The sequence below is a fragment of the Suncus etruscus genome, chromosome 2 (genome assembly GCF_024139225.1).
Source record: "Suncus etruscus isolate mSunEtr1 chromosome 2, mSunEtr1.pri.cur, whole genome shotgun sequence".
Taxonomy (NCBI): Eukaryota; Metazoa; Chordata; class Mammalia; order Eulipotyphla; family Soricidae; genus Suncus; species Suncus etruscus.
This window is the reverse complement of record NC_064849.1, coordinates 132,805,591-132,831,526: the sequence shown is the minus strand read 5'-3', so window position 1 is coordinate 132,831,526 and position 25,936 is coordinate 132,805,591. Positions and strand designations below refer to the sequence as shown.

Genomic DNA, 25,936 nt, shown 5'->3' with positions numbered 1-25,936 from the left:
AAGATGAGAAAGAGATCATCTGGACTAACTCTTGTCAGCCACGGAAGAACACCATTCATGAAACAAAACAGCCCTCTATGAAGCTCTTGCTGTTCCAGGGCAGTGCCTGAAAAGGCTGAAAGTAAGTCAGAGACAGGTTGATATAAAGTAAGGGAGAGAGGTGGCTCATGAGTGCATAGTTTTGGCTATACAAGATGATGTTCAAGGGCTATTCCTGGCTCTGTGTTCAAAAGTGATCCCTACCATTGCTCAGGGGATCATATGTGTTGTTTGAGACTCAAACTTTGGCCAGTCCCATACAAATCAAGAAGCCTTAACTCCACGCTATCACTCTGGTCTTTTGTTTTCTTTTTTGGTTTTTGGGCCATACCCAGCAGTGTCTGGCAGTAGTCAGGGATTACTCTTGGTTTTCCACTCAGAAATCACTTTTACCAGACTTGGAGGACCATATGGGATGCCGTGGATCAAACCTGGCATAGATGCTTGTAAGGCAAATATCTGCTATGCTATAGCTCTGGCCCCACAATCTGGCTTTTTAAATGTAGTATAATGTAATTGTGTACACTGTTACATAACAAGGAATAGCCCATTGGGTGGGTATGGTACAATTTGTTTCACACTCACCAACATATGACTTGATTATGACCTTAAGAAGTTAAAGCCCAATAGAGGAGGTAGAATTTTTAATAGAAGTCATAAATAGTAGTTACAAACTAAAACAAGTTATGATGAAGAAAGTGTGGTGAGCAGAGAGAGAAGGTAGAGGCCTTTCTCGCATTCTTTCTGTCTCTCTCTCTCTTTCAAATGTTCTCTCAAGAATGGGGGAGAGCTTTTTTTTTCTCATTTGACTTCATGAACAAAGAGGACAGATTCTTATATTTTTAACAGAAAAGTTAGAATTACAACATAAATCAGTGTTAATATATAGATGAGATCAGCAGAACCTAATTGTGCCATGCCCGATTCCTAATTATTTTCTTAAAATTTTGAGACCTGGGGAGAGAGAAAGCCCAAAGTAGTAGAAAGAATCCCAGAAGAGGGCTCAACATTAGTCCCCTTTTACTGTACATACATGTGTGAATGTGTGTTTTCATGCATGTGCATGCATACATTTATTTAAGACAGATGGATGATCCCTGTGGATCGAATGTGTGATAAATCAACTGAGAGCCTTGACAAATGCTCCTGCAGATACTTGGGAAAATCAAAATGCCATGATCTGGATTACAAAAGAACTAAAGAATGAAGGGGCCGAATAGTGATCGCTGGAACTATTCAGCCATGCATACTCAGGACCCCCTCCAAAGCTCCACTTCAAGATTCATTCAATCTGAGTTTTCAAGTGACACGAAACCTAAACCACAAGCATCAAAAAGTAGGAAAATGCAACATGGACTGTGAACTCCAGCCATATGCAACTGCGAGAGTGGGTTTTTACTTTAGAATACTCATCTGCACTTAGTAAAATGGATTCTTTTTAAATGAGACCCTGCCTTTTGTGGTCTTCAAAAAAAAAAAAATTCATGTGTGGGCAACAGTTCTAATTGATTTTTGGACTCTGTTAGAAAAACCCATTAAAATGTCATACTGAGGGATTTATCTACACAAAATGTAAATTCCAGGCAAGGAAAGACGTGAGTTGGAGTGTTCGTGAAAGCAGATACTGCACTGTGGCACTAAGAAGAGTACTCTGTGTCTTGCATGATAATCAAGGCCACTTACCAGACTTGAGATAAAATGCACCATGACTACACAAACCCTGACCTCAATCTAGGCCTAAATCTACTAATTAGCCAAAATTAATCACCATATACATAATTTGCATTTTAAATTTGAAAAAAAAAAAAAGAATGTAACACTTAATCAAAATCCTAATTCTAACCCTAACCTTAGTACTAACTGTAACACAATACCAAATTTAAACTAGTTAGGGTTAAATCTAACAACTAGCCAAAATTTTAAGAATTTCCCTAGACTTAACTTTAATTTTTCTCATAAGAATCAGTCAAACCTGGGGGCCGGAGAGATAGCATGGAGGTAAGGCGTTTGCCTTTCATGCAGAAGGTCATCAGTTCGAATCCCGGCGTCCCATATGGTCCCCTGTGCCTGCCAGGAGCAATTTCTGAGCCTGGAGCCAGGAATAACCCCTGAGCACTGCCAGGTGTGACCCAAAAAAAAAAACCAAAAAAAAAAAAAAAAAAAAAAAAAAAAGAATCAGTCAAACCTAAGACCTAATCGTTCATAGTACCCAACCCTAAACCTAATTCTAACCCAAATCCTAATCCTAACCCAATACTAAGCCTAACCCTATCCTGGCCTATATAAAATTTAGTCTAAAACAATCACCCTATACTTGCATTTTTAACCTTGAATACAGCCAACCTCACCTGACACTACGAAATCCTAAGCCTAACCCTGCACTAATCTAAATACTAAACATAGCCTATACTAATTTTGACCCTAGACAGTACCTAAAAATTCTACCTGGCCTAAATTTAACAATGGAAATGTTTAATTTTGATTTAATTTTGTGAGCCAAACTTCACAAAAACCTAACTCCTACTAAACTCCAATCCTGACTCTAGCACTAAGCCTAGTACTAACCTAAACTGATACTACTCTAATTGAAATTCTAGCCAAAACTTACCCATTAGTGAAAATCTAACAATAATTTTATAATTAACTTGAGTTTTAAAATTTAAATACAGCAAAAATCAAACAAACAAACAAACCACACCTAACCCTGACACATCCCTACCTGTACCCCTACCCTTAATCCTAACCCCAATTTATACTACCCTGGACCCTAGCCAATGTCTAATCCTACCAATTTGCATTAGGTTAACAATAACCTATTACTTAAACTTTCATTTTAACTGGAAACATAGCCAAACCAAGTAACTATTCTTTATACAATCCCTAACTTAATTCTAACTCTATTCCTAAAACTATATTTCTTGACCCTAGACTAGCCCTAAGCCTAATAATTATCATAAATTATATAATTGCCCTATACTCAACTTCCATTTTAACCTTAAACACAGTAACACATAAAGTAGCAGGGCTCTGCTTATAGTTCACAATTACACCTTCAGGAAGGAAGGGCCAAGTCAATGGAAACATACTCATCCAGGAGATAGTTCTAGTGTTATATTCCAATTAAGTGCATGGGAGTCATCTGTCTCCCAGAGTAAGACAAAGCAATGATTTCCTTTTTCCTATGGGTTTTGTCTCTAAGCTTTGCTCCTATATGTAGGATGCACACAGCCAGAGTCTATAGTGAAGGGAATTTATTAAACTTTCTGGATCTGACTTGTGACCCAATTCATGCTTTTCAGGAAGCAAATTACCTGGTGACTTTTAAAATTTAAGAATGGACTTATTTTTCCTGATTCTTCTTTCTGCAATATATTTTGTGGGTGTCCCAAATGTACAAAAGCAAATTTGAGGACTTTTCCAGAAAGGGTTGTAGTGCCAGCAAGTAAGATCAATTTAGGCATAGTGCTTTCGAAACTCTACTGAGAGAAATCATGAATTTGAGGGTTTAAGAAAATCTGATGGCGAATGTATGTGTATCTGTTTTAAACAAAGTTCTTTTGAATTTTCTTTGGTGGAAAGACAATAATATACTATTGAATCTATAATAATGTTGGCTGGTTAAATTTAGTTTTGGGGCTATACCTAATGATGCTCAGGGAATTAGAACCTAGAAGTCTCACATGCAAAGTATGAACTCAAACCCTTTGAATTATCTCCCTGGCTCTAGGTCAATTAAAATTTTATCAAATATTTTTTACATACAAAACATTTATTGGAAATAACATGCTGATATTTGTAGATTCATATTCATATATAAATTCTTATATAAGTAGGCATCTCCAACTGAATAACTAATCAACCATATTTCATTTGTATAAGCAAAATGAAATATTGTGACTGGATCTATAGTACAGCAGATAAGGCATTTTCCTTGCATGCAGCTGACCTAGGGTTGATTCTTGGCATCCCATATGGTTCCCTGAACACACCAGGAATGATTCCTCGGGTGCATAGCCAGGAGAAAACAATGAGCACTGCTGGGGATAGCCCAGAAATAACACAAGAAGAAACATTGGGATTGGGACTTAAAGGGCTGTAAGGGAAATCTCATGCTTTCCTCAACATGTGTCACAGCAAATTGACACCCAGTTTTAAATTAATATAGACAAACTGACCCCAAATCTCAAAGAACAAAGTTTCTATGACAAGTGGACAAAAGGACACATTGAGCTAGAATGGAAACTTAAATAACTAGAAAGATACATTCTCCAAGGAAAAAGGTCTATGCTGGAGCAATGCGCTGCAATGGGGAAGATGTTTCTAAAACAGACCTGGCCCAGCCAACTCACATCTGGCTGCTCATAAGCATTCCACACCCAACAGACAGAAAACACCCTGCAGAGTCCAAAGCCCAATTGACTACCCAGGGGGCCCACTAACTGCCAGCCAGACCCTGCTCCTTGTCAGCATTGTGTGTGCTCTGCCACCAGTTGAGATTGAGATTCCTGTCTCCTCTTAAACACACCTAACACTGTTTCTCTAGCCACTGTTAAAGTCTGTGTGACCACTGCAGTCCGGGGGATACAAGGTATTGGTTGTTCTGAACTCCTAGTGTGGTTTAGGTGCTCTCCTACATGATGTACAGTTGCCCTCAAGTAGTTGCTATTTCAAATCCCTGATTACCACCCAGGTCTGCATGAATACTGACCCCCTTTCCCTGCTCAGCCCCTACAGTGCAACTGATGCCATAGAGAGAGAGGATTTTATCACTCACACCAGTTGGCCTAGGATGCAGCCTGGAAAGAATTCGTAACACAGAAGAGCTAGTCAAAGTACCTAAAGAAGACTTCAAAGTACAGTGTTGATGATGTTCATGGAAAAGGGAAGACCAAGGTAAGAGAACTTAAAAATAAAAAAAAAGAGAAGTATGTAAAAGTCCACACAGGAATCTGGAGGCAAAGAATACAGTAGTTGAACTAAAAATTACAAAAGGATCTGGTCTCAAAACAGAATGGAAAAAGTAAAAAATGGAATTATTGAGTTCAACAGTAAAGATGTAGAAACTATTCAAAAACAATAAAGATAACATAAGAGTACATAGAACAGCATCAAGAGAAAAAAAAATCACTTCACAGTGTTTTCAGAAAAGGAGAGAACACGAAAGGGGCAGAATTCTTATTTGAAGATCTGAGAACTCACCCAAGGTGAGAAGACAGACATCCAGATCTAGAAAGCTCAAAGAGTTTACAACCAAACAGATACACAACCAGGAACAAAATTATAATTGAAGGTATCAAAATTCAAAGATATAGAGATTCCTGAAGCAGCGAGAGAAAAAGCAGACCCACATAGAAGGGTTTCCCTTCTGTAAGATGGTCCATAGATCTCACCACAGAAACTCTATAGACCAGAAAGGTGTGAGCAACTTGACATATAGGTTGCTATCGGTACATCATCTTAGTCTATCTTGATCTATCTTAGATTTGAAAGAGTAGTAAGATCTTCAGAAGAACAATAATTAGAGTAACTCTAAACTGGTCCTTCACAAAATTTTGGAGAGACTTATTTTTAGAAACCACACTTGAAAGGAGTAACCAGAAAACAAAATGTGGGAGAGGAAGAGAAAATATGAACTCTTTATTTTCAAGTTTACTGACTCTTGTTATTCCCATTCTGTTAAATTCAGAGAATTTAAAATTTTATATATTATAGTTTTTTAGTTTTCTTTTTTTTTTTTGCTTCTGGGCTACACACAGTGGTGAGAAAATACTCCCAACTTTATGCTCAGAGGTCATTCTTTGTAGTGTTCAGTGAGCCATGAGGTACCTGGGATTGAATCCAGACCTTCTGTAGGCAAAGCAAACTCAGTCTGTTGAGCTATTTCTCTAGCTGATCATTTCTAAAGTTTATATTTGGTTCTTTTGTTTTCTCTGCTAAGATTTTACATATGTTGATTTATAAGCATATTTTCTAGTCTATCATTGGATGTAGTTAGAATAGATGTTTGGTATTATTTTGCTCAATTAAACATTTGGCTCAAATCAGAGCTAGTCTATATTAATTTTCTTTTGAGAATGGGAAATATCCTGATTCTTCTTTAGTTGAGCAATTTTGGATTATATTCAAGATATTTTTATATAGTCTTTCTGCATCACTGGTTTCTATTCTATTTCTTTGAAAAAATGCTTTTTATTTGTTTTAGGTTTTAACTTAGTTGAATTAACCCAGCAAAGCTTGTCTCTTGTGCAATATTCAAATTTCTGTTCAGTGCTTTGATCTTTGTTGAGTCCTTTTTATTGTGACCAGTGTATGTAATTTAAGGGTCAGTAATATATTGAGACAGAGTTGATAGACAAAGTCATAATCTTCACACCAGTCTTGCTTCCTAACACTTTATTTACTGAAACACTTCTTTAAATTTTCAGTTGCTTTCTCAAACTCTATTCTTCTAGGGAGAGAAACACTCTCTCTCTCATTCTCTCCCTTCTTTCCTTTATTGATCTTTGATCATATGCAGCAGTTCTAGAAGGGATATTCCTCTCTTTCTGCTTGGGAATTGCTCCTGGCAGTGCTTGGTAGTATCATGCCATGCTGAGGGATCAAACTCAGGGCTCCTGCATTAAAATAACCTGCTTCACCTCATTGAGATTTCTCTCTAGTGTTTTCAACTGTAGCTTCAACCATTCTATTGCTGAATGAGTTCCATTGTCAGAATGAACTTTTTGAATTTTTTTTTTTGGTTTTTGGGTCACATCCGGCAGCACTCAGGGGTTACTCCTAGCTCTACACTCAGAAATTGCTCCTGGCAGGCTCGGGGACCATATGGGATGCTGGGATTTGAGCCATCATCCTTCTGCATGCAAGGCAAACGCCTTACCTCCATGCTACCTCTTTGGCCCAGTGTGAAAATTTTTTTAAATTTATTTAAACACCTTAATTACATACATGATTGTGTTTGGGTTTCAGTCATGTAAAGAACACCACCCATCACCAGTGCAACATTCCCATCACCAATGTCCCAAGTCTCCCTCCTCCCCACCCGACCCCCGCCTGTACTCTAGACAGGCTCTCCATTTTCCTCATACATTCTCGTTATTAGGACAGTTCAAAATGTAGTTATTTCCCTAACTAAACTCATCACTCTTTGTGGTGAGCTTCCTGAGGTGAGCTGGAACTTCCAGCTCTTTTCTCTTTTATGTCTGAAAATTATTATTACAAGGGTGTCTTTCATTTTTCTTAAAATCCATAGATGAGTGAGACCATTCTGCGTTTTCTCTCTCTCTCTGACTTATTTCACTCAGCATAATAGATTCCGTGTACATCCATGTATAGGAAAATTTCATGACTTCATCTCTCCTGACAGCTGCATAATATTCCATTGTGTATATGTACCACAGTTTCTTTAGCCATTCGTCTGTTGAAGGGCATCTTGGTTGTTTCCAGAGTCTTGCTATGGTAAATAGTGCTGCAATGAATATAGGTGTAAGGAAGGGGTTTTTGTATTGTATTTTTGTGTTCCTAGGGTATATTCCTAGGAGTGGTATAGCTGGATCGTATGGGAGCTCGATTTCCAGTTTTTGGAGGAATCTCCATATTGCTTTCCATAAAGGTTGAACTAGAAGGCATTCCCACCAGCAGTGGATAAGAGTTCCTTTCTCTCCACATCCCCGCCAACACTGTTTATTCTCATTCTTTGTGATGTGTGCCATTCTCTGGGGTGTGAGGTGGTATCTCATCGTTGTTTTGATTTGCATCTCCCTGATGATTAGTGATGTGGAACATTTTTTCATGTGTGTTTTGGCCATGTGTATTTCTTCTTTGTCAAAGTGTCTGTTCATTTCTTCTCCCCATTTTTTGATGGGGTTAGATGTTTTTTTCTTGTAAAGTTCTGTCAGTGCCTTGTATATTTTGGAGATTAGCCCCTTATCTGATGGGTATTGGGTGAATAGTTTCTCCCACTCAGTGGGTGGCTCTTGTATCCTGGGCACTATTTCCTTTGAGGTGCAGAAGCTTCTCAGCTTAATATATTCCCATCTGTTAATCTCTGCTTTCACTTGCTTGGAGAGGGGAGTTTCCTCCTTGAAGATGCCTGTAATGTCCTGGAGTGTTTTGCCTATGTGCTGTTCTATATATCTTATGGTTTTGGGGCTGATGTCGAGGTCTTTAATCCATTTGGATTTTACCTTCGTACATGATGTTAGCTGGGGGTCTAAGTTCAATTTATTGCAAGTGGCTATCCAATTGTGCCAACACCACTTGTTGAAGAGGCTTTCCCTGCTCCATTTAGGATTTCCTGCTCCTTTATCAAAAATTAGGTGATTGTATGTCTGGGGAGCATTTTCTGAGTATTCAAGCCTATTCCACTGATCTGAGGGTCTGTCCTTATTCCAATACCATGCTGTTTTGATAACTATTGCTTTGTAGTAAAGTTTAAAGTTGGGGAAAGTAATTCCTCCCATATTCTTTTTCCCAATGATTGCTTTAGCTATTCGAGGGTGTTTATTGTTCCAAATGAATTTCAAAAGTGTCTGATCCACTTCTTTGAAGAATGTCATGGGTATCTTAGAGGGATGGCATTAAATCTGTATAATGCCTTGGGGAGTATTGCCATTTTGATGATGTTAATCCTGCCAATCCATGAGCAGGGTATGTGTTTCCATTTCCGTGTGTCCTCTCTTATTTCTTGGAGCAGAGTTTTATAGTTTTCCTTGTATAGGTCCTTCACATATTTAGTCAAGTTGATTCCAAGATATTTGAGTTTGTGTGGCACTATTGTGAATGGGGCTGTTTTCTTAATGTCAATTTCATCCTTATTACTATTGGTGTATAGAAAGGCCATTGATTTTTGTGTGTTAATTTTGTAGCCTGCCACCTTGCTATATGAGTCTATTGTTTCTAGAAGCTTTTTGATAGAGTCTTTAGGGTTTTCTAAGTAGAGTATCATGTCATCTGCAAACAGTGAGAGCTTGACTTCTTCCTTTCCTATCTGGATTCCCTTGATATCCTTTTCTTGCCTAATCGCTATAGCAAGTACTTCCAGTGCTATGTTGGATAGGAGTGGTGAGAGAGGACAGCCTTGTCTTGTGCCAGAATTTAGAGGGAAGGCTTTTAGTTTTTCTCCATTGAGGATAATGTTTGCCACTGGCTTGTGGTAGATGGCCTTCACTATATTGAGAAAGGTTCCCTCCATTCCCATCTTGCTGAGAGTTTTGATCAAGAATGGGTGTTGGACCTTATCAAATGCTTTCTCTGCATCTATTGATATGATCATGTGGTTTTTATTTTTCTTGTTATTGATGTTGTGTATTATGTTGATAGATTTACGGATGTTAAACCAGCCTTGCATTCCTGGGATGAAACCTACTTGATCGTAGTGGATGATCTTCTTAACGAGTCATTGAATCCTATTTGCCAGGATTTTGTTGAGGATCTTTGCATCTGCATTCATCAGCGATATTGGTCTGTAATTTTCTTTTTTTGTAGCATCTCTGTCTGGTTTAGGTATCAAGGTGATGTTGGCTTCATAAAAGCTATTTGGAAGTGTTTCTGCTTGTTCAATTTCATGAAAGAGTCTTGCCAAGATTGGCTGTAGTTCCTCTTGTAAAGTTTGATAGAATTCATTAGTGAATCCATCTGGACCTGGGCTTTTGTTTTTCGGCAGACATTTGATTACTGTTTTAATTTCATCAATGGTGATGGGGGTGTTTAGATATGCTACATCCTCTTCCTTCAACCGTGGAAGATTATAAGAGTCCAAGAATTTATCCATTTCTTCCAGGTTCTCATTTTTAGTGGCGTAGAGTTTTTCAAAGTAGTTTCTGATTACCCTTTGAATCTCTGTCATATCAGTAGTGATCTCTCCTTTTTCATTCCTGATACGAGTTATCAAGTTTCTCTCTCTCTCTTTCTTTGTTAGGTTTGCCAGTGGTCTATCAATCTTGTTTATTTTTTCAAAGAACCAACTTCTGCTTTCATTGATCTTTCGGATTGTTTTTTGGGTTTCCACTTCGTTGATTTCTGCTCTCAGCTTTGTTATTTCCTTCTGTCTTCCTATTCTTGGGTCCTTTCGTTGAGCATTTTCTAGTTCTATTAGCTGTGTCATTAAGCTACTCAGGTAAGCTCCTTCTTCCTTCCTGATGTGTGCTTGCAAAGCTATAAATTTTCCTCTCAGTACTGCTTTTGCTGTATCCCGTAAGTTCTGATAGTTTGTGTCTTTATTGTCATTTGTTTCCAGGAACCTTTTGATTTCCTCCTTGATTTCATCTCGGACCCACTGGTTATTGAGCATGAGGCTGTTTAACTTCCAGGTGTTAAAGTGTTTCTTCTGAGTCCCTTTGGAGTTCACAAATAATTTTAGAGCCTTGTGGTCAGCGAAGGTAGTCTGCAAAATTTCTATCCTCTTGATCTTATGGAGGTATGTTTTATGTGCCAGCATGTAGTCTATCCTGGAGAATGTCCCATGTACATTGGAGAAGAATGTGTATCCAGGTTTCTGGAGATGGAGTGTCCTATATATATCCACTAGGCCTCTTTCTTCCATTTCTCTCCTCAGGTCTAGTATATTCTTGTTGGGTTTCAGTCTGGTTGACCTATCCAGTGTTGACAAAGCCGTGTTAAGATCCCCCACAATTATTGTGTTGTTGTTGATATTATTTTTCAGATTTGTCAACAGTTGTATTAAATATTTTGCTGGCCCCTCATTCGGTGCATATATGTTTAGGAGAGTGAATTCTTCCTGCTCTACGTACCCCTTGATTAATATAAAATGTCCATCTTTGTCCCTTACAACCTTTCTGAGTATAAAGTTTGCATTATCTGATATTAGTATGGCCACTCCAGCTTTTTTATGGGTGTTGTTTGCTTGGATAATTTTTCTCCAGCCTTTTATTTTGAGTCTATGTTTGTTCTGACTATTCAGGTGCGTTTCTTGTAGGCAGCAGAAGGTTGAATTGAGTTTTTTGATCCATTTAGCCACTCTGTGTCTCTTAACTGGTGCATTTAGTCCATTGACGTTGAGAGAAAGAATTGTCCTGGGATTTAACACCATCTGTATTTCAAAATTTGGTGTGTCTTTTGGGTAGTCTTGTCTTAGATTAGGTCTTTCAGTTTTTCTCTTAAGACTGGTTTTGTGTCTGTGAAGTTTCTGAGCTGTTTTTTGTCTGTGAAGCCATGTATTCTTCCGTCAAACCGGAAAGTGAGTTTTGCTGGGTATAGTATTCTGGGTGAAGCATTCATTTCATTCAGTCTTGTCACAATATCCCACCACTGCTTTCTGGCATTGAGTGTTTCTGGTGACAGGTCTGCTGTAAATCTCAGGGAAGCTTGCTTGAACGTGATTTCCCCTTTTGATCTTGCTGTTTTCAGAATTCTGTCTCTATCTGTGGGATTTGTCATTGTGACTAGGATGTGTCTTGGGGTGGTTTTTCTGGGGTCTCTTTTGGTTGGTACTCTTCGGGCATGCAGGATTTGATCACATATATTCTTTAGCTCTGGAAGTTTCTCTTTAATGATGTTCTTGACCATTGAATCTTCCTGGAAGTTTTCTTCCTGGGTCTCTGGGACTCCAATGATTCTTAAGTTGTTTCTGTTGATCTTATCATAGACTTCTATTTTCATCTGTTCCCATTCTTTGACTAATTTTTCCATTGTCTGCTCATTTGCTTTAAGTTTTTTGTCTAATCTCTCCTGCTGTATGGAATTGTTATGTATCTCATCTTCCACAGCACCAAGTCTATTCTCAGCTTCTGATACCCTGTCCCAGAGCTTATTCATTTTGTCATTCACTTCGTTTACTGACTTTTTCAGTCCTGTTAGTTGACATGTTATTTCAGTTTGGAGTTTTGTGATTTCTGTCTTCATATTTTCTTGGTTCTTATTAGTGTTCTGTTCAACTCGATCCATGGTTTCTTGGAGTCCGTTGAGCATCTTCCATATTGCTAGTCTAAAGTCCTTATCTGAGAGGTTGATTAGTTGGTTGGTCATTATCTGGTCCTCAGAATTGTCATCTTCATTCTCTATGTCTGATGCTGGCCTGTGTTGTTTCCCCATTGTCACACTTGTATTGTGGGTTTTTCTACGTGTTGTGGTGGTATTCATTGTCTATATGATGCAGACAGCACACTCCTCTGGCTCCTCCCTTTCTGGATGGGCTGACTTGCCTCTAAGGGAGGGGAGTCCTCCGTGGATGAAGCCTCACACTGGGTCAAATCTTAGGCCCGAGCATGCAACAGAGAAGACAGTCCGGAGAGAAATGTTTGCTTCTGTGATATAGCACTGTTCTTAGTGTAATTTTTCCTTCTTGTTGCAATGTTGTTCTTTCCTTAGAAAGAGTGCACGGCCGCTCCGCTTCGCTACGCGGCCGTGCTCCGCTGGAGCCTCTTTTTGCCCCACTCACAAGAGTTTCACGCAAGAGGACAGTAGACAGACATATACAGGTCAAACTCACAGTTTTTCACAGTTGGTCCCCACTGGGCCGGTGTACTTTCGTAGATTTTCCCCGCTTGTTGTCACACACAGGGAGCCGGCTTTTGCAAAGTTATGCTGGTTTTCATGCTCTGTAGTCCCTCCCTGAAAATGGCGTCTGGGCGAGCGAGTTTTCTGGAGCCTCTTTTTGCCCACTCACAAGAGTTTCACGCAAGAGGACAGTAGACAGACATATACAGGTCAAACTCACAGTTTTTCACAGTTGGGCCCCACTGGGCCGGTGTACTTTCGTGGATTTTCCCCGCTTGTTGTCACACACAGGGAGCCGGCTTTTGCAAAGTTATGCTGGTTTTCATGCTCCCCAGTGTGAAATTTTTAATGGAAAACTCATCTGTACCATTTTCTCTTCTAAGTCTTTTTTATTTTTAAAAGCATTGATGTTTTATTGATCCCATAAAGTCACGTAAAATCTCTTAGTTTAATGGCAAAGTACTCAAGGACAACCTCAGAATAGTATCCCAGAGAGATATTTGACAAGAAAGAATAGTGGAGACACTAGCCATCAGTGAACGAGAGTTTTTCTGATGGAAGGAGATCTAATTTTGTCCTCAACTTTCTGCCTGACAATAGAGATATTTTCAGAATTGTCAACCATTCCAGCTCAGGACCATTCCAACTCATGCCACTGCCCACTGTGAAAACATATATCTGAAATATATTGCATCTTCTCTATATCCCTTAGCCCCTCCATTTTCTCCTCCAAGTCTTGACATCATTCCCCAATCTGCGTTTTTTATACAGTTCGATAATTTTCAGACATAGTTTTTGTTTTGTGTTTTATTTCTATTTTTTGCAGTTAATAGCTGTCCTGTGGTAGTGCTAATGTAATATGAATTTATTTCACAATCAAAATGCAAATGCTTTCAATCAAACTGCAAATCCCTGATAGTAATGTTATGGACTATTAGAATCTTTCTCCATTTTCCCTTACTCATGCTGATTTTTCTATAGACATTCCACACTAGTCCTTCTCTAGGATGTTTTGCTGGCCTTTTTCCGCCTAATATTCTGAACTTGACACTTCTATTACATAGTTGTTAATTTTCATTAAATGATTCTGTATGCCAAAAGAACAACAGATAAAATGAAATGTTCATAAAAACAAACTAAACATTAAAATATTTACATTAAGTAGAAAGTTGGAATAACAGACTCTAAAATTACTCATCTCAGGGCTAAGGTTTGTTTTGATTATCTTGTGACTTAACTAGGTGAATAAAACCTCTCTCTAGTATAGATCCATGCCAAGAAATGGATCACTCTTAAAATTTAAAAATACGAAATACACTTGTAAGCTGCATTTAATTCTGACACAAGTACCCCAACATTAGTGAAGGATCCATAGCAAACACTATTTTATATTTTAGCAACTCAAGTCCATCTGCTTTCAAAGCAGATGTCTTTAAAATAAATTGTTCCTAATCTATATACTATTTCTATATATTATTTCATGGTCTCAGTTCTATTTCTGATCATCTTTTTGTTATTTGACCCCAACAAGATCCTGTTCATGAGTTATAAAAGATGCTTATTCCCAGAAGTCTTTTTTTTTTTTTTTAATGACATGACACAAAAAATTTATGGAGATCCATTCTTGGGCAACAGGTTTCCTGGGGGAGGGATGGAAAAGAGATCGTGCTGTTTCTAGAATTATGGCAGATGTGGGCAGCTTGAATACTCTCTGTTTCTGATGCAGAGATTACACCTACACATCTCTACTCATTTTAACCTCTCCATCTGCTCTGTTTTACCTAGCTCCATTTCTTGGCTTGTAGCCTCTGATCCTGAATTCTTGACAAGGAAAATAGCTATTTAGCTGACTCCATTTGCTTCTTTGAGTTTTCATCATTTAGTCGAAGAAATTCCATTCTAATGGCTGATATATATATGTCACTATATATACGTATATGTATTCATATATATGTATATGTATATACATCTATGTATATATACATATTTTATATATATATATATACACACACATATATATAATCACAATGCCTGATAGGCTCTTGTTGGGCAGTTTGTTTCAAGTAAGATGCCTTCACACCTTCCCTTCCCAGTATAGTGGATGATGGATAGTTACAACTCAATGAGGCCTACAACCAGCTAGGGCTTATGTGCAACCAATAAAACATCATTAAAGAGAAACCATTAGGGCACCCATTTTCTGATGCTATGGTTATCAGAAGCTTCCTGAAAAGTCCTAATCCAAGAGAAGGTATTCAGCTTTCATCACAGCCATCTAGACCAGGCATGGGAAAGTCAGCTTCTGCCCCCTCTCCCCTAAGTCCACCAATTATTGAAAAGTAAAATCCTGTTGTTTATTTGTTCTTTATTTTTTTTGGGGGGGGCACACCCGGTGATGCTCAGGGGTTACTCCTGGTTATGTGCTCAAAAATCATTCCTGGCTTGGGGTGAGTTACAAAATTATTTACATAATTAATTACAAAATATGGGACACCCGGAGATCGAGCCGCGGTCTGTCCTAGGCTTGTGCGGGCAAGGCAGAAGCCTTACCCCTTGCACCACTGGTCTGGCCCTTGTTCATTTTTTTTAAATTGGGACACACCCAATGCTCAGGGCTCAATGGCTCAATCATTGCTGATGGTGCTTGGGCAGAGGCATCCTATCTGGGGATTGAACTTGGATTGGCTGCATACAAGGGATGCTCCAGCCACAGCTAGTTTTTTTTTGGGGGGGGTAATTTTCACTAACTTATGCCTTTCTTTCCACCTTCTCTTCATTTCAGGTCTTTGCATTCATTCCTAGATCACTTAACTGGGCTGAACTGTGCTCACTGCAGAAAGACTGGTGTCTGCGTGTCACGGCTGCTCCCAGGACTCCTGGGGACTTGGTGCCCTTCAGTCCAACAATAGAGAAACAGCCCCCAGCCCCATAGGTAACCTCAAGAATCAGACTCTTCTGAAAGCCAATTTTCTATTGCTATATAAGCTCTACTACCACCTGTCTTTAGGAGACTTTCTAGCTTCCTATCTGTCTTCTAGGCAATATCCAAGAGTATCTCCAATAGTAAAAATCATCCATTAGTTTTCAGTGGCTCATCACTCACCCTTCAAGGTAGAGTTCAAACCCTCAGTGAGACCACAGGCTTCCACCAACCCCTCCTTCTATCCTTTGCTACCTGCTGTTTTATAGTTTTACTTTATCTCTAGCCCCAAGCCGACTCTTGGCATCTGAAAAACTAAAACCCAGTGTTTGGTCTACCAAGCAGCGAGACATAGCCTCTATAAAGTCTTCTGGACACATTAAAGGACTTTTAGTTTTCCCATTGAGCTATCTTGATATCCTGCAAATTCCATCAGCATTTAACACCATGCCTGATAGAGAAAAGATGCAGTTAACTATATGAAAATCCTTCCCTCAAGGGCAGCAGCTCTGCCTCACTCTTCTATAGCTAGTACAAAACAGCCATTCAATAAATACTTATTTTAATTAAACCATAAAGAATCTACCTAGATTCCTTTTAAATCAGTATGCCTCTTTATAAAGACTTTTCAAAACTATCTAGTACATTTCCTAATTCCCCCCAATATAAAGATGATTGTCCAGTGATTGGGAGCTGATTTCTAGCTGATTTCTAGCTAGGAGGACATCCTTGATAGTTTTTATTGTTTTATAGCACATTGTATGGTCCACCCCACAAACATTATTGAGATACAACTGAAAAAAATAATATATGTGATGACTTGTACATGAATATCTTGTTGAGGTAATTATCACAATCATAATAATCAATTTTTTTTTTATTTTTGGGTCACACCCAGCAGTGTTCTGGGGTTCCTCCTGGCTCTACGCTCAGAAATTGCTTCTGTCAGGCTCGAGGGACCATATGGGATGCCAGGATTCAAACCACCATCCTTCTGCATGCAAGACAAACGCCTTACCTCCATGCTATCTCTTTCACCCCTTAACTCATTTTTTTAGTGTGGTAAGAAAATTTAAATCTATTGGTTTAGCAAATTTCAAATATATGGTTTATAAATTACACTATTAACATTGTATATTATATATTACTATATACATATATTAATTATATATATTATATATTAATGTCACCATAACACATGTTTAATTATAGTCATATTAGATTCCCCAAGATCTTAACTACATGTTTCTTTTGAGGGTCATTGTTTGGAGCCACACCCTGAAACATTTAGGGACTACTCAAGGCTCTATACTCAAGGCAACTCCTGGCACAGCTTGGGGGACCATATGCCCTTCTAGGAGACAGCCACATACACTGTACACACTTCACCCCCTGAACTCCTTCATTGGTCCTCCCTTTTTTGTGTGCTAATTTTTGGTTGGTACTCTGTGTGTATGTATGTGGTACAGTTGAAATAACATGGTCATCTAATTCTTGGGAACACCACATGTTTGGGAAAATCAGGACATAATCTTTATTGTTTGCCATCTACTTCCTAACATTCTAGTGGCTGGCATGCCATGTTAAGGCAATGGTGAGTCTCAAATGGGAAAGGAATAAGGGAAAGAAGAAGAAGGAATGTAAACACAATGATCACTTGAAATACCACTGAAGATACAACATGGGACCTAAGTTTAAAAAAATAACAGACTTAAAAAAAAACCCCTAATTTTTAGTTGTGTAGAACAATCATAAAAACACTTGGGGCCGGGCGGTGGCGCTAAAGGTAAGGTGCCTGCCTTGCCTGCGCTAGCCTTGGACGGACCGCGGTTCGATCCCCCGGTGTCCCATATGGTCCCCCAAGCCAGGAGCAACTTCTGAGCACATAGCCAGGAGTAACCCCTGAGCATTACCGGGTGTGGTCCAAAAATCAAAACAAAAACAAAAACAAAAACAAAACACTTAACTTCCTATCTGCTCATACAGATTCTAATATAAATATGCACTCCCTTTAGATATGTTCCCCAAGTTTTTAACAATAATTGCTATTTTTAGTGACATTTTCATTACACTATCAGAAATTAGAAACTATGTTAGCCGATGATATCACAAATATCAGGAATGAATAATAAAGACATCCTGCCTTCACTCAGGCTTTGTCCTTAGTCTGATACTAGTTTCATTAGTTCATTCCCTCTTACTTTCCCTTACTTCAGGTCATTTTACTTCCAAATACTCTATTTCCTTCTCAGGAAATAGCACCTGGGCAGGGTAGGGTGCTTCATCCTAGAGCAATGAAATCACTTCTTTCCCTACGGACATAAAATGAATTTCCTTTTGGAAAAAATTAAAACTTCATAGGACCAGTAAACTGATGTGTAATTCAAAAGGGCACTTTTTACATCTTGAGGCATGATTTATTCAGATTGTCTGCAGATAAAACAATGGAGCCCCAATCAGTTCACCAGTTGGCTGAGACCCAACTCAGTCTTGCCCATCCCTGATTTAAGAAGCTGCTGGATACATAGAAAATTTTCACCCCCTTCCCTTCCTCTTTGTTCCAAAATGTCAGGCATCTACCCAGAGTTCAATTTCACCTTCTCTCTCTGGATAGCTAGCTGCTTGGGTCATTAATCTCAGCCCACAAAGAAGCCCCTAGCAGCTACCCACTGTGGAAATGATGGGTCCTGGTGCATGACAGGGAATGGATTTCTAGGGCTCTGGCGCCAGAAAAATCAGACCCAGAGTGACTGAGTCTGGGATGAATGCAGCCGTTTTTCATTCAATAGCCCTTCTTGGCCCCTCCTCAGGAGAAATGAGCTAATAATTCAGGAGTGCAGGGGGACAATGCTCCAAAGCCCAGGCAGATGGCTGCTTCAGCACAAGTGCATGGGAGCCAGATTTGTCTGGAATGCTAAGACCAGTATATACAGACTCACAAGCAAACTTCTTTCTCCTCACTCAGATGCAGCTTTATAAGGAGAGTAAGCCTTATTACTTATTAAATGCAAGCTTCAGGAAAGATCAGTAGCAAGATCAAGGGTTGCAGGAAGTCCCCAGAATACTTAGAGAACATCCAGCATGAGACATCCAGTCAGAAACCTCATACAGACATCACTGTGTATTTTTCTTTTCAGTTTTTGGGCCATACCCTTTGCTCAGAAATTGCTCTTGGCAGGATAGGGGGACCACATGGGATACAGGGGATCAAACCTGAGTTGGTTCTGGGTTGGCTGTGTACAAGGCAAAAAAGCCCTACTTGTTATGTTATCACTCTGGCCCCACATCACTGTATTTAATACCCTTGTCTGAATAGTCAAAGTATAGATCATCTTTGAAATCTGGCCTTAAAATTTTTTTTGTATATCTCACCCACCATCTTGCGCACACTACACTCACTGTTTCCCAATGGCCCTTCCTCCTCATTGACACTCTACAATTCTCTGCAGGGACACTAATCTGACCATATGTCAGGTATGCCAGTTTTGAGGCTGATGTCACTAGGGCATTTTGGAGCAAGTGTAGGCACCCTCCCTGCATATCTTTCTTCTTCCAGGAGGGCTGGCAGCTGAGCAAATGCCCCTGAAAGTCATAGTATCAGTATTAGTGCTTTGATTTTCTGGATAACTTCATTTGTTTAATGCTGTTATCACCATAAAAACACACTAATTTAACAGAATGGACTGCTGACAACAAGAGCTTTCTAAACCTTCTACCATTATATTAATGACTTTATTGGAGAGACAATGATTTTCACAAATGTGCTTGTTACTCTACTCTTTATTTTTCCCTTTCCCCCTCTTTCATTTTATTTTTATGTTAATTTCTATTTTTGTTTTCATTTTAGTTTTGGGGTCACACATTCAGTGGTTAACTCCTAGCTAATAACCCAGGGGTTACTCCTAACTCTGCACTCAGAAATCACTCCTGGGAGGCTTGGGGAACCATATGGGATGCCGGGAATTGAACTGGAGTTTGTCCGGGGTTGGCTGTGTGCAAGGCAAACGTTCTACTGCTGTGCTATCACTCTGGCCCCTCTTTCTTGTTTTTTTTTAATAGTTTTTCTTTCACTTATCTGGAAACAAATGTATTATGATCAATTATGTCAACTATGTGATTCATTTTCTTTAAATAAAAGAAAAGAAGACTAGAGCTTTCCGATGGTCCTGCAATCCTACTTCCTGGCATCTGTCTCAAAAATGCAAAACCATTCATTTTAAAAGGTATCTGTATACCTAGGTTCTCTGCAGCATTAAGTACAATAGCTAGGACATGAAAACAACCCAAATGGCCAATTACCAATGACTGGATAAAGAAGTTGAGTATACAACTTGAATCCATTGTGTAACTAGATTAGTAAACAGCTATAAGTAAAGATAAAATCTTGCAGTTTGCTGTAACTTGAATGAAACTGGAGAAGATTAAGTGAAGTAAGTCAGAAGAACAAATACTGATTGTTCTCACTCATCTGCAGTCTAGAGACATTAAATATGAGGCAATAAATAGTGAGGACAAATTTTTGGCCTTTGAATGCAAAACAGATTACTAAGCAGTGAGGGGAGAGGTGATGAAGGGTGTGAACTAGAGGTGACACAGACATAGTGGTGGAAGATTTTGAACACAGTGGCAATAGAGAAGGTATAGTAATTATTTAGCAACACTATGCAAATTTTTTTTCACTTTTTTTTTTTATTATGAATTATGAGAACAAAAGATGCAAAGAAAGAGGATAAGGTAAAGTTACAGTGGAAGGACAATCACCCATAACATAATTATCTGAAGAAGTCCCCTTGCTGATATCTTAACTTTGAACTTTCACCAAAGAAAGTTAAGATAAATAAAACAGAATCCATGTGCAATTACTTTTTCCCTCAAGTCCCCAGATTGTAGCACATTATAATATTTCTTAACAGCACACAAGGCAATCTAAAGCCATCAAACTTACGTAACTCCTTAAACATTAGAGGCATAGTATTTTTTATATTTCCATGTACATGCATATTAGCTTAAGTTAACCTCAAATTTTAAGTGGGTGTGTTTTAAGGATTAGAGTCAAAGGAGCACAGTAAAAACGGTGTTAGAGTGGCAATTGTTGTTTGCATAGGCCCACCAAAATATGAGAGGCATGGAAAGGAATAGCCTTGGCCTAAATACAAAGAGATCCTACCCCTGAAGTTTCCTGGCATAAGACCAGCTCTAGGCCTCAGGAAAGTTATCGTTCGCTCCAAGACATTGTCCGTAGTGCCAACACACTTATCACACAGTCTCTGTTGTTGGTCTCATGTTTCTGTATTAAAGATTCTGGAATCTGCATGTCCTACATTGAAGTCATGATGTGGAGTGCCTTCTCATTTCACCTCACCATGAAAGGGGAATGCAGGAAGCCCTGTCCTGTAAGCAGGTTGTTGTTGTTAAGTCTTCTCAGTGTTAAGGGAAGTCTCTTTTGAGCAGGACGATGTCTGAGCAGTGGTAGGGTCTTCCGTGGTAGAGGATTGCTTCCAGGTGATGTTATAGACAAACCTCACCATAAAGGGGCAATACAGCAAGCCCTGTCCAGTAAGCAGGTCATTGTTCTTGTTGTCTTCTCAGTGTTAAGGGATGTCTCTTTTGAGTAGATCGATGTCAGAGCAGCTGTAGGGTCGTCCCTGGTACAGGAATGCCTCCGGGTGATGTTATATACAACCTTGGATGTTTTGTAAATGTCTTCTGTAGATCAAGGGGTAAATGGAGAATGCCCATTCTTCTGAGGCCTGTGCCAGGTCTTTATGTCAATGTTCAGGGTGTAAGGTCTCATTGCACTACAAGATTTGTGTGTTCCCATTTCTATTAGATAAGAACTTATTGGTATGTATAGTATTTTCCTATGTTAGTGTGCCTACGCAAACAAGATATAAAGCCACGTGGTGCTATCAGATATATGGGGGCATAAGAACATTTCCAACAAGACCCATGACTTGGTTCAAACATAAGTATTAAACTGAGGGATTCTTTCACACCAAATTCCATATTGAGCAGTTCACAAAGAGAAGATAAAAAACATGGGGGCGGGATCATCACTGTATAAGAAAGTATTTAGCAAAAGTTATAGCCGTCAAAGAAAACACCCATAAAATGTTGAAAAGATATGTGTCCTTTTTATGCCTTTTAAAATAGTTGGGTAGGTGTTAACTCTAGGGCACCACTTTGGTCTGTGAATTAGGACTCAACAGTACTTAAGTTAGAAAGGGTAAAAAAGGAGTAATGATGATAGGAGTTAAAGAAGTTAAAGAGAAGTATGAACTTATGAAGGGGTATGCAAAAGGGCAGAGTACAAAATGGACATTCTGCATACATAAAAACATAATTCAATGATAGTGAGTACTATTAATGTTTCTTGTGAGAGTACTATTAATGTTTCTTGTGTTTCTTGAAAATGTAGACTGGACAGAAATTACCAGTGCCAGCCAAACCTCCTCCTGCTAGACTCCCGGCTCCCAGGAAGGAGAGATCCTTCAAGAAGCTGGGAGAACAGAAGTTCAGAGCCCCACCCAGACCCTCCCTTAGGAGCCGCATGGATAGTGGGGGAAGGCCTAGGGTACCTTCAAGCTCCACCAAGGGACCCAACTCACTGGCTTGCCCAGGCGTGTGGCCCGGGGAAGCCCTGGAGATCTGGAGCAAGGTGGCCGAGGGGTGCTGGGGTTACCCAAATCCCGCACCCCCCCTAGGCCTGGCCAAGCAGGCCTCCGGCATGGCGTGGGCCTACCAAACCTCCTCCTGCTAGGCTCCCGGCTCCCAGGAAGGAGAGATCCTTCAAGAAGCTGGGAGAACAGAAGTTCAGAGCCCCACCCAGACCCTCCCTAAGGAGCCGCATGGATAGTGGGGGAAGGCCTAGGGTACCTTCAAGCTCCACCAAGGGACCCAACTCACCGGCTTGCCCAGGCGTGTGGCCTGGGGAAGCCCTGGAGATCTGGAGCAAGGTGGCCGAGGGGTGCTGGGGTTACCCAAATCCCGCACCCCCCCTAGGCCTGGCCAAGCAGGCCTCCAGCATGGCGTGGGCCTACCAAACCTCCTCCTGCTAGGCTCCCGGCTCCCAGGAAGGAGGGATCCTTCAAGAAGCTGGGAGAACAGAAGTTCAGAGCCCCACCCAGACCCTCCCTTAGGAGCCGCATGGATAGTGGGGGAAGGCCTAGGGTACCTTCAAGCTCCACCAAGGGACCCAACTCACCGGCTTGCCCAGGCGTGTGGCCCGGGGAAGCCCTGGAGATCTGGAGCAAGGTGGCCGAGGGGTGCTGGGGTTACCCAAATCCCGCACCCCCCCAAGGCCTGGCCAAGCAGGCCTCCGGCATGGCGTGGGCCTACCAAACCTCCTCCTGCTAGGCTCCTGGCTCCCAGGAAGGCACACTATGCAAATTAACATTTATCTCAATGATGGGGCATTGGTGATGGGAAGGTTTCACGGTGAATGGGGGGTGTTCTTATTATGACTGAAACCCAACTACAATTATGTTTGTAATCATGGTGTTTAAGTAAAGAAATTATTTAATAAAAAATGATCTCAATGACAAAAACTTTTAAAAAAGCTTATGTGAAAAACAGATATCCAGAAGATCTCTTAGATTAATCTGCCACAAATGCATTTTGATTTTGTTAGGTGTGTAATTATCTTATTTATTTATTTATTTATTTTGGTTTTGGGGACACACCAGTGACGCTCAGGTTACTCCTGGCTATGTTCTCAGAAATCTCTTCTGGCTTGGGGGACCATATGGAATACCTGGGGATCAAACCGAGGTCCATCCTGGGTTAGCATGTACAAGGCAAATGCCCTACTGCTGTGTCACTGATCTGGCCCCATTATCTTATACGAGCTCTTTTGGGATGCCTCAGGAGGCTGCAAAACCTATTAGTGATTTTTGGCCATTGACTCAATGCAAGGGCCTCAGGATATCTTGCTGTGTGGGCCTGCAAGATGGGAGTAACTTGGTCATCCTGTTTGTTGGTGCTGAGGCCTCTAGATATACCCGGTATTGCCCAAGGAACCATGTGGTGTCAAGAATTGGACCATATGCCTAGTATGTGCCTTCACCACTGCATAATCTCCTGACCCTCACTGTCTTGCACTAAAATTGATTTAGAGGAATGTAATTTTTCTCCTGTATACTTTAAATACACCCTAAGAAAAAAATAAGTAAAGGTGTCATGAAGTAAGAAGTGCAAAGAAAACTGTCCATCTCCTTTACACTGGGATTTTTGGCAGAGTACAGCATTATCCACCACTTTCTGCTAACACCTGTAGTTTATAAATGATTATTACCATGCACACAAAGAGGTAATGATGATCATCTATTTCCCAAAGCATTTGTAGTCTAGTTTCTTAAGGGCTGGAGAAGGTTGCTTTTAAAATTCCCTGCTAATCCTCAGGAATGGGGAAATGGCATCCTGAGTCAGAGCACCTGGCTTTAGCTGTATGTTCTTTCCTACACAGTTGCCCCAGTAATGCTGCACAGTGCGGTCCCCAAAAACTAACCTGAGAACTCTGGGGAGGCCTAATTCTTGTCAGAACCCCTCCTTGTTGCTTTCTTTCATCCCTCCATCAGACCCCTGCCTTCTCTCAGCATTACATCCAACATTCTTAATACTTCATCTCCCTATCCTTCCTCCTATGACCTTGTTTACTCACCTGTGTTCAACTCTCTGGTCTTATGGCTGACGTCACATAAACAACAAAATGACTTCTGTAGCTTCGACTTTTCCCCCCTGTCTGACTCTGCTGTGGGATTACTGTGTCTTACTCCCTTTCCAACTCCCTGCTCCCTAGAGCACAAGTTCCTGCACACCCTGACCCAGACTGGTTCTTCACACTCATCTCCAATGGCAAGCCCTTTCCAGCTCAGTCATGCTCCCCACTGAAGTTGGGATAATGTGGAAAAGGTCTGTTTCCAGTCTGTTTCTAGAAAGGCTCCATTTAGAGGGCCAAGTTGATTTAGAGGGCCCCGTAATGTTTCCAGTCTGTTTCTAGAAAGGCTCCATTTAGAGGGCCGAGTTGATTTAGAGGGCCCAGTAATACCAACAATCCAGAAGGTTTTTCTAGTGGGATTCTGCATTGGCGCTGTCAGAAATATGGGATGGTCTTCTCAGCATCTCAGCTTAGGTGATTTACTCCTCACTACTGTTACAGCCCTGAAAAAATCCCCAGGAATCCACCAGGCTCGTGTCAAACATCATTGCTCTATATTTATTCTCATTTGGTTCTAGAAATAGGGATGTCTGGATCCAGGCTTTTGTTTTTAGTATTCCTACAGTAATTCATATACTCCCCACATTTCAACATTTATACTAAGGTTTACATACTTGTTGATAATATATGCCTCTTCAATTAAATCTAGTTAAATCCCAGAAGCTAAAAATGGAATCTGTTAATTTTCAGTAAAATGGAAAGAAGAGTTTTTAATTTTTAGTATATTATCAAAAGCCAAAAAGATATGCAAGGTATAGACCACCAAAAAACCAAAACAAAACAAAACAAAAACTAAAGAAAAATCACATTGTTGTTGGGGGTTGGAGTGATTGCTCAAATAGCTGTATGCATGCTTTGCATACAGGAGGCAAGGGTTTGATCTCTGGCACTGCATGGCTACCTGAGCACTGCCCAGAGTGATTTCTGAGCACAGAGTAAGGAGTCACCCCTGTGCACTGCTGAGTATGGCTTCAAAACAAACAAACAAACAAAAAACAAACCACATTATATATGGACTTTATTTATATTAATAGCAAATTTCAAACTATTTGCAGATATATGCATCTCTAAAGTTCTGTTTCTCTACTACTCTGATTGTACAGGTGTATTTCAGTTTCTTTTTAAATAATATCACATTTAATTTTTTTTTTTTTTTGGTTTTTGGGTCACACCCAGCAGCATTCAGGGGTTATTCCTGGCTTTACACTCAGAAATCGCTCCTGGCAGGCTCGGGGGACCTCATAGGATGCCGGAATTCGAACCACCGTCCTTCCGCATGAAAGGCAAACGACTTACCTCCATGCTATCTCTCTGGCCCCATAATTTTTAAAAATTTCATTATGGTTGTGGGGAAGGGATCTCTACAAGCAGTGCTCAGGAAGTTTGGAGGCTCTTTCTAGCAATTCTGGGCCAACTGAGCTAATGGTTTGATGCTGAATCCAAGGATGTAGTGCTTCCCTAAACCTTCAGTGCTGTGGATACAGAGCCATCATGTAATGCTTGGTCCTTAGAACCACAAAATGATGCTTTGAGACCCTCAGGGATGCACTCAGAAATGCTTGGGGACCATTCAGAGCTGATCACAAAGCTGGATAAGTCATATGCCTTGCCATGTACTATTTGTTGGCTTCATTATTTGATACTTTGTTTTTTTTTTAATGTGATCTCTTCCTGGTTGTGTTTGGGAAACTTTGTGGTATCAAGGATTAAATTTGGGGTTCAAATATGCTAGTATGTGTTATACCACTTTGAGTTATAGACTCAGCCCTACACCAGGCATTGCCTCCCTGGATTATGAGCTGTCTAAT

General features: G+C 40.1%; 1 protein-coding gene across 1 annotated transcript in view; it reads right to left on the bottom strand.

Annotated features, from left to right (window-relative positions):
• Positions 1-25,936, bottom strand: part of SV2C (synaptic vesicle glycoprotein 2C) — a 264,723-nt gene that overhangs the window by 38,810 nt on the left and 199,977 nt on the right. The gene's annotated exons all lie outside the window — the stretch shown is intronic.